A 13,990-nucleotide genomic window follows, 5' to 3' on the forward strand; every position below is an offset into this window, starting at 1 on the left:
TAGGCTTTTTATTAGTTAGTCCTGGTAAAGCCCCCAGGCGGCGTATTTTTTTGAAACGAGGTCCTCGGTAACGCGACATAAAGACTCCTTGTTCTTATTTCTTATTTAGTATTTCGAATTAATTCTTATTTCTATTTATTTTTTATTGAATTTTATTTTACAGAATAAACCTAAACTAAAACTAAACTGAACTAAATGAAGCGAAGTTTACTGAAATAGTGTACTTGTACTATTACTATAAAGAAAAGAAGAATGGGATGAATTGGATAAATATACAGACCCACTTTTATTATATATATAATCCTTTCCTGATAGAATTGGAAGTTCATATAATAAATTGATAGCTTTTGGAAAAGGAAGAAGACGCTATTTCCCTATTCTTTGATTTCAAAGGAACATTATCAATCATCTAAAAAATGTAATAAAAAAAAGAATAGGGAAAAGCCGGCTATCGGAATCGAACCGATGACTATCGCATTACAAATGCGATGCTCTAACCTCTGAGCTAAGCGGGCCCACATAACAAAAATCTTATATGCATAGTAATTGACTAAACTATTGGAATTAGAATCTTAGTTATTAACTATTCAATATAATATTGAATATTCTAGAACATAAGGATTAATATAGCGATATAGAATTTCGATTTATCACAATTCTAATAACAATTATAATACTAATATTATTAAATAGTGATTGTAAATATTGTTAATATTCTTTTATTTTCATTTTCAATTTGAATGGTAAATGTTCTTTTTCATTTCTTTTTTTGTCATTTGAACTCCTTTTTATTTTTTATTACAGTTCTATATTTGATTCTATATCATATATATTTCTCATTCTATATTTATATTTATTTTAAATTCTAATTGTTTAATGGAATGGTTAGTTATAACTAATGAGACATTCCTCCGCTTTCAGGCGAAAGTGAAGATAAAAAAAAAAAAAAAAGAATCGACCGTTCAAGTATTCCAAATTGAATGGCAAAATGGCAGGAAGAGAGACATATGGATGGGGTATATATCCATCTATATTGAATTGCGGATTCCGAAATGATAAAATCATTTTTGATTGGACAAAAAAAGGTCTCCTATAGTAGATAGTTAAGAAAATCAAAGAGGAGAAAATACGTTTTCGAGATAGGAATCGGTATCTAATGAATTCAATGGTTCCAGTATAAATGAAAGAAAAAGGAATAACATCACAACGAGATCCTAATCTCAAAAAGAAAGGGGAATATGGCAAAATCGGTAGACGCTACAGACTTAATTGGATTGAGCCTTGGTATGAAAACTTACTAAATAATCACTTTTAAATTCAGAGAAACCCTGGAATTAACAAAAATGGGCAATCCTGAGCCAAATCCTGTTTTCCGAAAACAAACAAAGGTTTAGAAAAAAAGGATAGGTGCAGAGACTCAATGGAAGCTATTCTAACAAATGGAGTTAAATGCGTCGGTAGAGGAATCTTTACATCGAAACTTCAGAAAGAAAAAGAATGAAGTGAAGGATAAACGTATATACATACGTATTGAATTAATGATGACCCGAATCCGTATTTTTTCTATAAAAAATAGAAGAATTGCTGTGAATCGATTCTACATTGAAGAAAGAATCGAATATTTATTGATCAAATCATTCACTCCAGAGTCTGATAGATCTTTTAAAGAACTGATTAATCGGACGAGAATAAAGATAGAGTCCCATTCTACATGTCAATACCGGTTGAATTGTTGTTCATATTGAAAGGAGTCGAGATTGATAAGGAGTTGTTTAATGATTCTCGAACATGTACTTGTTTTGAGTGCCTATTTATTTTCTATCGGGATCTATGGATTGATCACAAGTCGAAATATGGTTAGAGCCCTTATGTGTCTTGAACTTATATTGAATGCGGTTAATATAAATTTTGTAACATTTTCTGATTTTTTTGATAATCGTCAATTAAAAAGAAACATTTTCTCAATTTTTGTTATCGCTATTGCAGCCGTTGAAGTAGCCATTGGACTGGCTATTGTTTCATCAATTTACCGTAACAGAAAATCAATTCGTATCAACCAATCAAATTTGTTGAATAATTAGTATTAATCATCTAGATTCTAATATTGATAAATCGATTTTAATTAGCATGTTTGCTACGTAAGGTGTGATCTTGTTTGCAAAACATCAGAAATCAAAGTATTTTGGCCCTCTCTCATATCTCATAAACCAATCCAGAAGGGATTGATTAGAAAATTATGATAACTCATTAATTCATCTGGTATATAAATATATGATTATATGATTCGTTTCTAAGTTTACTAGATCGAAAATTTAGAACATTCAAAAACGTATAGACCCAATGTCACATTCAGTAAAGATTTATGATACGTGTATAGGATGTACTCAATGTGTCCGAGCCTGCCCCGCCGATATTTTAGAAATGATACCTTGGGACGGTTGTAAGGCTAAACAAATTGCTTCTTCTCCACGAACAGAGGACTATGTTGGTTGTAAGAGATGTGAATCCGCCTGTCCAACAGATTTCTTGAGTGTCCGAGTTTATTTATGGCATGAAACAACTCGCAGTATGGGTCTAGCTTATTGATACGTTCGAGAAAACTCTACTTGAATCTATTTAATTTTTTTTACCGACAAACCTGTGCTCGAAAATCAAACTATTTTGAGCACGGGTTTTTATAGTCCAAGTGTATCTTGTCTTTACTATGAATTATTTTTCTTGGTTAACAATAATTATAGTTTTTCCAATATTTGCAGGTTCCTTAATTTTCTTTCTTCCCCATAAAGGAAATAGGGTAATTAGGTGGTATACCATATGTATATGTATTTTAGAACTCCTTCTAATGACTTATGCATTTTGTTATCATTTCCAATCGGATGATCCATTAATCCAACTAGTGGAGGATTATAAATGGATCAATTTTTTTCATTTCCATTGGAGATTAGGAATAGATGGACTTTCTATAGGACTCATTTTATTAACAGGATTTATCACTACTTTAGCTACTTTAGCGGCTTGGCCAGTTACTCGAGATTCTCGATTATTCCATTTTCTCATGTTAGCAATGTACAGTGGTCAAATTGGATCATTTTCGTCTCGGGACCTTTTACTTTTTTTCATCATGTGGGAGTTAGAATTAATTCCTGTTTATCTACTTCTATGCATGTGGGGAGGAAAGAAACGTCTGTACTCAGCTACAAAATTTATTTTGTACACGGCGGGGGGTTCTGTTTTTCTCTTAATGGGAGTTTTGGGTGTTGCTTTATATGGTTCTAATGAACCAACATTAAATTTTGAAACATCAGTTAATCAGTCATATCCTGTGATTTTAGAAATAATATTATATATTGGATTTTTTATTGAGAAGATGTGTACGAACGAGATATCCAGCAACAAGAAGAAGGAAAAGGATTGAATAGAGGAACTCCCGAGCATTTGGCGATCTCAGATGTGTCGATATCAATGGTGACTCATTATTTCGATGAATCATTTCTTTGGACAGAAGAAGATTATGTAAACACTTACTCGAGATCTCACTTATCAGATTCCATTGTGGAAGACACAATTTTTTCTGAAGAATTCGCCATGATATACCTGATCCATGCATAATATCATAAAAAATGGATACAAATTTTTGACTACTACTTAGTATTGGCAATAAGTCTGAAAAAGTATCTAAAAATATAAAATTTAGATATTTGTACCTTGTCGAAGTAAGGAACCATGGCATATATATTTGGAATAGATTCCATTTTGAGAGAGTTGAAAAAGCACTATCTCGTTGAAAGGTTCTATACATCTGCCCTTTCTCAACGCATTTCTTTAGACAAAGACTCTGTTTTTTCCTCTTTTCGGATGATAAATCTTTCTCAGAACATGGAGTGTGAATCAAACCCATGTTTGAATTGAAATTGAGATACTGATGCAAGTTCTTCCCTTCTGAATCAGATAGATTCATATCTGAAAGAGGTTATGCTGTTGTATAACCTCTTATTATTTGCGCAAAAGGAATGATATCCCAGGCTTCTGCTATTTCTATCCGTGCTTTTTCCTTTCTTTTGTTCTCCCCTTTTTTGTCCTTTTCCTTTTTCTCTTCTCTTTTTGTTTGCTCTTCTCTAGATTTTAAAGAAGGCGGAGGTTTTTAAGGAACTTTGTCCTAATCAATCCTAATTAACCGAAATTCAATTAAGGAAATAAATTAAGAAAATACAAAAAAGGGGGTAGTCATTTGTATATAACTTTGTAGCAGCTTCCGCCTTGACAGGGCGGTGCTCTGACCAATTGAACTACAATCCCAGAGAATATTAGTTTTTCTGATATTTAGTATTTTAAAATCAACTATTGTGCATGTGAAATAGAAGATTTATACAAACTTATCTCATAGGCTAGGCTTAGAAGATTTATCGTGAAATTCCCTAATCTTTTTTCAAGTGTTTTTTCTCTTTAATTTCTTTATCCCTCGTTAATGATCAAACTATTTACATACAGAAATAAAAAAATTATAAGCTACCTCAAATTATTCTTTGTGCACATGTATAAATAGCACTATAAAATTTTAGTTGATGCTTGTCTTAATAGTTAATATTGTTGTTGCATGTAGTCCATACCTCTGTTTTAAAAGGTAGAATTGGGACTCGCCCCGGGGCGGAGCATTCGTAAAATGCCCCTGGGCTTATGTGTGGGGCTTAGTTCCGTGAGACTTACGCCTCGGCCGTTGGGGCTTACGCCCCGGACACGCCCAATAAACTGGGCTCGCCTAATAGAACTTTATACAATTGTGTGTAACTAACCTTGTAAATCCTCAAATTTTCTTAATAAATTGTTGACTATTCACAATTACTTTTTTCTTAATCATTAATCATTAAGTTGAGAGTATTTTATGTCATAATTAAAATAAAAATTATTGCATGTTATCCACCAAGACTGCTATGATAGTAAATTTTAAATAAATCTTTCATTTAAAAGTATTTATTTATTAACTTTTGTTATGTCTTTATTATATAATAGTAAATAATATTTTTTATAATTATGTTCATAAATATTATTTTTCACATTTACGAGATACAATACTTATTAATTTAATAGCCCAGCATTAGCTAGTAACTATTTACAAATAATTAGTTATCATGGTATAGTATGGTGAATTATGTATCACTTTATTAACTTGTTAAAACTTAAAAATAAACGATGCTAGAGAATTATATTTAAATTGTGAATTATGTTTTTATATAAAATCTATTTCAAATAGTATATTAAATAAAAGGAGTATTTAAAAAAAAAATCAAATTATAATATCGAAATTCTTTCAAGATTCATTACTGCTTAAGAGATACATATAAGATTTCGCATCGAATACATTATTTTTGATGTTTGAGTTGTAATGACGTTGCAACTAATTTGCATATTATGATATATGTCATACTTTTCGTATTATTCATAGTTGGATTATAATTTATAAATATTTTAAATAGATTATTTGTTATAATTTTGTGATTTCAATGTAATTTTTATAGTTATTTTTTATTTTATACTATCTTAAAATTCTTGAAATTTATAAAATTTAAAGATCCGTGGGACTTACGCCCCATGTCTCAGGCCTTATGCCTCGCCTCGTCAGAGGTAAAACGCCTCGCCTCACGCCCCCACCTTTTAAAACATTGGTCCATACACAAAAGGAGTTCAAATATAATTAAGAAAAATAATTCTAGTTCAAATAAGGATGTCACGACCCAAAACCTAACCCGTCGTGATGGCGCCTAACATGATACTAGGCAAGCCGACCTTTCCAAAATACTTTTAAAATTTAACAGAAATAAATTAAGACATTTAAAATAACCGGAGTCTTTCATAGAAATGGGGGTACAACCCAAATAAAACATAAGTGCGGAAAAATAGCCTAACATCGGGGTGTCACTGAGTCATGAGCATCTAACAACCAATCTAGAAACAGAGTCTACTACAATGTGTGCCAAATGCCAATACAAGAGAGAAAAGATAATAAGAAAGGAGAAACAAGGACTGCGGATGCCGACAGCTACCTCGTAAGTCTCCGATAATCAGCTCTCGCACGAACTCAGCGACCGTCAGAACCGTACATACCTGGATCTGCACATGAAGTGCAGGGTGTAGCATGGGTACAACTAACTCAGCAAGTAACCGAATTAAATAAAGAACTGAGAAGCAGTGGCGAACTACAGTAATACAGATCATTTCAAAAGTATTCAGTAAAGAGTGAACATGTGGTATAAGTCAAATCAGTTCGAGCTCAAGTAAAACAGATATGAATCTTCCAGAAATTTCACAACATCAGATAGTAACTGAGTGCAACAATAAATAAAATCAAGTACAGCCTCTCAAGGCAGCAATCACTCAACTCATCTCAACAGCTCATACCTTTGGCTCTCAGCTCTCAATACAGACTCTCGATAGGTACCTGCGCTCACGGGTGGAGGGGGGGAGGGAGTGTACAGACTTTGGAGGGGCTCCTTCAGCCCAAGCGCTATATTACTGCAGCGCGCAGCCCGATCCAATATTGTTGCGACGTGCAACCCGAACAAATATTGTTGCAGCATGCAACCCAATCCAATATTATTGCGGCGTGCAACCCGATCCATATATATATATATATATATATATATATATAGCCTGAAGGCTTGTTGCGGCGTGCAACCCGATCTATATACCTCACAGCTTGTAGCTCGGCACTCGGGCCCTATCTCAGTCACTAACCTCTCCAGCCCCTCGGGGTCACAGAATATCATAATAACTAGCCCAAACAGAAAATACAACAAGTATCAACAAGAAATGAGAGGAAACAGAGATATAACACACAAGTAAGACTGTGACTGAGTACAAGACAACAATTAGTAGTCAATTCAACAAGTATACGACCGCTGCGGGTCCCAACAGTTATATCATATGGCCTAAGCATGGTTTCTAACATGAAAGGCAGTCAATTGCTCAAAGACAAGGAAAATAAGTAATAACAATGGCTATTCCACTTTACAGTCTCACGGGACGGACCAAGTCATGATCCCTCACGGTGCACACTCTCACGCCCGTCACCTAGCATGTGCGTCACCTCCAAATATTCACATAATACAAATTCTCGGGGTTTCATACCCTCAAAACCAGATTTAAGACTCTTACTTATCTCAAACCGAGCAAATCTCTACTCCGAAATGCCTTTGCCTCTCAAATCGGTCTCCAAACGTCCCGAATCTAGCCACAAGTAGAACAATACAATCAATATAGGCTAAAGGGATCAATTTCACAAGAAAAGTACTAAATTATAGCCAAAAATCCGAAATTGGCCCGAACCCGTCTCCCGGGCCCATGTCTCGAAATCCAACAAAAATCACAAAACCAGAAAGCCCATTCACTCACGAGTCTAACTATACCAAATTTACTCAAATCCGATAAAAAAATCCCATTCAAAACCTCAAAATCCCAACTCAATAGTTCTTCCTCTCTTTCCCTAATTTCTCACCCCAAATCACAAATTAGATAATAAAAATTAAAGATGAAATCATGGGATTTAACCAAAACCAAGTAAGAATCACTTACCCCAATCAACTCCACGAAAATTCCTTCAAGAATCGCCCAATTCCGTGGTCTCTAACTCAAAATATGCAAAAATGGGTTCAAACCCTCGTTTTTGAAATTAATACTACCTGCCCAGATATCCTTCATCGCGATCGCGGAACATTCCTCGCGATCGCGAAGTACAACTATGCTGCCCCACATTTTTACCCTACGCGATCATTGAATCACCCATGCGATCGCAGATTACTGCCTCTCATACCTATGCGATTGCATCCTGCCTCACGCGATCGCATAGAGCATTGGCCACACCTCCCATACTGCTCAAATCCTTCTACGCGAATGCGACCTTAGCCACGCGTTCACGAAACACATCTTCGTACACATACGCTATCGCATTCCTAACTCTGCGATCGCATAGAACAAACTCACCTCTGCCCCAAATAAGCTTATGCGATCGCAAATGAATCCCTGCGATCGGGTACAAGGAAACCAGAACCTGCTGAAACTAGAACTTCAGCTATCAAGCCAAGTCCAAAAATGATCCGTTAACTACCTGAAACTCATCTGAGGCCCCCAGGACCTCAACTAAACATACCAACACATCCCAAAGCATCATACGAACTTACTCGAGCCTTCGAATCACTCAAAACAACATCAAAACACCAATTACACGCAGATTGAAGCCTAAAGAACTTCTAAACTTTCAAATTCCACAAACGACGCCGAAACCTACCAAACCACGTCCGATTGACCTCAAATTTTGCACACAAGTCATATTCAACATTACGGACCTATTCTAACTTCCGGAATCGGAATCCGACCCCGATATCAAAAAGTCAACCCCCCGGTCAAACTTCCCAAAAATCGACTTTCGCCATTTCAAGCCTAAATTAGCTACAGACCTCAAATTCACAGTCCGGACACTTTCCTAAGTCCAAAATCACCAAACGGAGCTAACAGAACCGAGGGAACTCCATTCCGGAATCATTTTCACACACTTTCGACTACAGTCAAAATCCTAAGACTTAAGCTTCGTTTTTAGGGACTAAGTATCCCAAAATACTCCAAAATCAAAAACAAGACCCCGACAAGTCATATAACTAGAAACAGATACGGGGAAAACAGTAAATAGAGGATCGGGGCTAACACACTCAAAATAACCGGCCTGGTCGTTACATCCTCCCCCTCTTAAAACTATCGTTCGTCCTCGAACGAGCATAGAGACATACTTGAAGTGGTGAAAAGATGAGGATAACGGCTGCGCATATCATGCTCGGTCTCCCAAGTCGCCTCCTCGACTGGCCGACCTCTCCACTAAACTTTCACAGAAGCAATATTCTTCGACCTCAGCTTCTAAACCTGCCTATCTAAGATCGCCACCGGCTCCTCAACATAAGATAAGTTCTTGTCCAACTAGACTGAGCTGAAATCCAATACGTGAGACGGATCGCCATGATACTTCCGGAGCATAGAAACATGAAATACTGGATGAACTCCTGCTAGACTGGAAGGCAAGGCAAGCTCATAAACAACCTCCCCAACATGTCACAATACCTCAAATAGACCGATAAACCTCGGGCTCAGCTTGCCCTTCTTTCCGAACCTCATAACACCCTTCATGGGTGACACCTGGAGAAATACCCCCTCCCCAACCATAAATGCAATATCGTGAACCTTCCTATCTGCATAACTCTTCTGCCTGGACTGGGCTGTGTGTAGTTGATCCTGAATTACCCTAACCTTCTCCAGAGCATCCTGAACCAAGTCTATGCCTAATAATCTAGCCTCGCCCGGCTCGAACCAACCCACTGGAGACCTACACTGCCTACCACACAGAGCCTCATACGGTGCCATCTGGATGCTTGACTGGTAACTGTTGTTGTAAGCAAACTCCGCTAGAGGCAAGAACTGATCCCACGAACCCCCAAACTCCATCACACACACACGGAGCATATCCTCTAATATCTTAATAGTGCGCTTGGACTGTCTGTCCGTCTGAGGTTAAATGTTATGCTCAACTCCACTCGAGTACCCAACTCATGTTGTATGGCCCTCCAGAACCGTGATGTAAACTGCGTACCCCGGTCCGAGATGATAGATACCGGTACGCCATGAAGCCTGCCGATCTTGTGGATATACACTCGATCCAGCTGATCGGAAGAATAGGTAGTCATCACAGGAATGAAATATGCTGACTTGGTCAGTCGGTCCATAATCACCCAAACTGCATCAAACTTTCGCTGAGTCCGTGGAAGCCCAACAACGAAATCCATAGTGATTCGCTCCCATTTCCACTCCAGAATCTCTAACTTCTGAAGCAACCCACCTGGTCGCTGATGCTCATACTTTACCTACTGACAATTTAGGTACTGAGCTATATACTCCACTATGTCCTTCTTCATTCTCCTCCACTAGTAATGTTGTCTCAAGTCCTGATACATCTTCGCGGCACCCAGATGAATAGGATACCGCGAACTGTGAGCCTCCTGGAGAATCAAATCACGCAAACCATCTACATTGGGCACACATAGCCTGCCCTTCATCCTCAATGCACCATCATCCCTAATAGTAACCTCCTTAGCTTCACCGTGTTAGACCGTGCCCTTAAGGACAAGCAGATGTGGGTCCTCATACTGACGCTCCCTGATATGATCATAACGAGAAGACCGAGAGACCACATAATCCAATACTCGACTCAGCTCAGAAACATCCAATCTAACAAACTGACTAGCTAAGGCCTGAACATCCAATGCCAATGGCCTCTCTACTGCTGGAATATATGCTAAGCTCCCCAAACTCTCCGCCCGGCGACTCAAGGCATCGACCACCACATTGGCCTTCTCGGAATGGTACAAAATGGTGATATCGTAGTCCTTAAAAAGCTCCAACCACCTCCGCTGACGCAAGTTAAGATCATTATGTTTGAACAGATGTTGCAAACTTTGATGATCCGTGTAAATCTCACAATGGACACCGTACAAATAGTGCCGCCAAATCTTCAAGGCATGAATAATAGCTGCTAACTCAAGATTGTAGATAGGATAGTTCTTCTCATGGGGCTTTAATTGGCGCGAAGCATAAGCAATCACTTTACCCTCATGCATCAGAACACATCCAATGTCGATCCGTGAGGTATCACAATACACTGTGTAAGAACCAGAAGATGATGGTAGAACTAGAACTGGAGTCGTGGTCAAAGCAGTCTTGAGCTTCTGAAAGCTCTCCCCGGACTCCTCCGACCACCTGAAAGAAGCACCCTTCTGGGTCAATCTGGTCAAGGGAGATGCAATAGATAAAAAACCCTCCACAAAACAACGGTAATAGCCCACCAAACCAAGAAAGCTCCTAATCTCCGTGGCCGAGGATTGTCTGGGCCAACTCTGCACCGCCTCTATCTTCTTCGGATCCACCTGAATACCCTTAGTGGACACCACGTGTCCCAAGAACACCACTGAATTGATCCAAAACTCACACTTGTAGAACTTTGTATAAAGCTTCTCCCCCCTCAATCGATGTAACACAATCCTCAGATGCTAGGCATGCTCCTCCTAGCTACGAGAGTACACCAGGATATCATCAATGAATACAATGACAAATGAGTCCAAATATGGCTGAAACATATTGTTCATCATATGCATGAACATTGTTGGGGTGTTGGTCATCCCAAAAGACATCACAAGGAACTTATAATGGCCATATCAAGTCCTGAAAGCTGTCTTAAGAATATTCGAATCCCGAATCTTCGGCTGGTGATATTCTGACCTCAAATAAATCTTGGAGAATATCATCGCTCCCTGAAGCTGGTCAAACAAATCATCAATGTGCGGTAAAGGATACTTGTTCTTGACTGTGACCTTGTTCAACTGTCTGTAATCAATGCACATTCTCATAGTACCATCCTTCTTCTTCACAAATAGAACTGGTGCACCCCAAGTGACACGTTAGGCCGAATAAATCCCTTATCAAGGAGTTCCTGAAGCTGCTCCTTTAACTCCTTCAACTTAGCCGGTGCCATACTGTACGGTGGAATAGAAATAGGCTGAGTGCCCAGCACCAAATTAATATCGAAATCAATATCCCTGTCGGGAGGCATGCCCGACAGGTCTGCAGGAAACACATCCGGAAAATTTTGCACTACCGGAACAGAATCAATAGCAGGGGCCTCTGCACTAACATCCCTCACAAAGGCCAGATAAGATAGACAACCTTTCTCAACCATCCGCTGAGCTTTCAAGTATGAAATCACTCTACTAGGAACATAGTCTATAGAGGCGTTCCACTCAACCCTCGGCAATCCCGGCATCGCCAACATCACGGTCTTAGCGTGACAATATAGAACTACATGACATGGAGACAACCAATCCATACACAAAATCACGTCAAAATCGACCATATTAAGCAGCAAAAGATCCACTCTGGTCTCCTGAACCCCAATGATTACCACACATGATCGATATACACGGTCCACAATAATAGTATCACCCACATGAGTAGATACATGAATAGTTGAAACTAGAGACTCATGAGGCATATCCAGATAATGAGCGAAATACGAGGACACATATGAATAAGTGGAACTAGGGTCAAATAATACAGAGGCATCTCTATGGAAAACTGAGACAATACCTATAATCACAGCACCCGAAGCAATGGCATCTGGTTTGGCAGGAAGAGCATAGAAATGAGCCTGGCCGCCCCCTAATTGTCCTCCCCCTCTCATGAGACCCCTAGCTGACTGGGCTCCACCCCGGGCTGGCTGAGCGAGTGGTGGAGGGGCTGGGGCTGATGACATAGACTAGCTCCACTGCAGAGCTGGACCTCCCACTATACGGGGACACTCTCTCCTCATGTGACCAAACTCCCCACACTCATAACAACTCCCCGGTGCTGGTGCAGGGGACTGAAGGGAGCTCCGAGCACCGGGATAACTGGCAGAAGGACCTGGCATAGGCGAACCCTGACCCGATGGTGTACGGGATGAGCTCTGTGCTGGGAGGGCACCGAGAGATGAATGGCCCTGCTGATAACTATGAGAACCATGGCCAGATCCCCCTACGAAATGGTATTCCGGGAGATTACTAATTGGGACTACGGAATGGTATTTCGGGAGATCCCCCTGTACTGCATATTTATTTTGGGACTACGGAAAAGTATTCCGGGAGATCCCCCTGTGCTGCATATTTACTTTGGGACTACGGAACGGTTTTCCGGGAGATACCCCTGTACTGCATATTTACTTTAGGACTATGGAACGGTATTTCGGGAGATCCCCCTGTACTGCATATTTACTTTGGGACTACGAAACGGTATTCTGGGAGATTCCCCTGTTCTTCACATTTACGTTGGGACTAAGAGACAGTATCTCGGGAAATCCCCTGTTGTTATCTCTGTGTACTGAGTTGTTGTCTTCTATGATTTCATTCTTGTTAAATTTTAGTCTTTATTTTACTGCGGTATTTCATTTTATCTTGTGTTATTATATATATATATATATATATATATATATATATATATATATATATATATATATATATATATATATATATATATACACACACACACACACACACTAGTAGGGCCCTGACCTGACCTCGTCACTACTCAACCGAGGTTAGGCTTGGCACTTACTAGGTACCGATTGTGGTGTACTCATGCTACTCTTTTGCACATGTTTTTTTGTGTGCAGATCCAGGTACTCCTTATCAGCCGCACTGTCAATAAGCCGGGACAGCTTTGGAGACTTCAAGGTATATCTGCCATGCCCGGAGACCTTGGAGTCCCCTTCTACTCTCCCCCTTGTCCATTATCTTCTGTATTTTCTTTTGATAGACTCTGATGTATAGAGATACTAGATTTTCCTCATGTAGTTTGTGATTCACGATGTTCCGGATTTTGGGAATGCTGTATAGTATATTGAGGAGTTAGTTGTTAAATTTATGTTTTCAGTTCATTTATTCCGCAAAATGTTAGGCTTACCTAGTCATAGAGATTAGGTGTTGTCACGACGTAATACGGAGGGGAAATTGGGTCGTGACACCTAAAGAACTTCTAAACTTTCAAATTCCACAAACGATGCTGAAATCTACCAAACCACGTCCGATTGACCTCAAATTTTGCACACAAGTCATATTCAACATTACGTACCTATTCTAACCTCCGGAATTGGAATCTGACCCCGATATCAAAAATTCAATCCCCCGGTCAAACTTTCCAAAATTCGACTTTCGCCATTCCAAGCCTAAATTAGCTACAGACCTCAAATTTACAGTCCGGACATGCTCCTAAGTCCAAAATCACCCAACGGAGCTAAAGGAACCAATGAAACTCCATTCTGGAGTCGTATTCACACACTTTCGACTACGGTCAAAATCCTAAGACTTAAGCTTCCGTTTTAGGGACTAAGTGTCCCAAAACACTCCGAAATAAAAAAACAAGACCTCCCGGC

General features: G+C 39.0%; 1 non-coding gene across 1 annotated transcript; it reads right to left on the reverse strand.

Annotated features, from left to right (window-relative positions):
- Nucleotides 1–442: 442 nt before the first annotated feature.
- On the reverse strand, nt 443–515 carry TRNAT-UGU (transfer RNA threonine (anticodon UGU)). The gene has a single exon. It is a non-coding gene; the product is annotated as a tRNA-Thr (tRNA).
- Nucleotides 516–13,990: the final 13,475 nt, after the last annotated feature.

The sequence above is a fragment of the Nicotiana tomentosiformis genome, chromosome 1 (assembly GCF_000390325.3).
Source record: "Nicotiana tomentosiformis chromosome 1, ASM39032v3, whole genome shotgun sequence".
NCBI classification, from domain to species: Eukaryota; Viridiplantae; Streptophyta; class Magnoliopsida; order Solanales; family Solanaceae; genus Nicotiana; species Nicotiana tomentosiformis.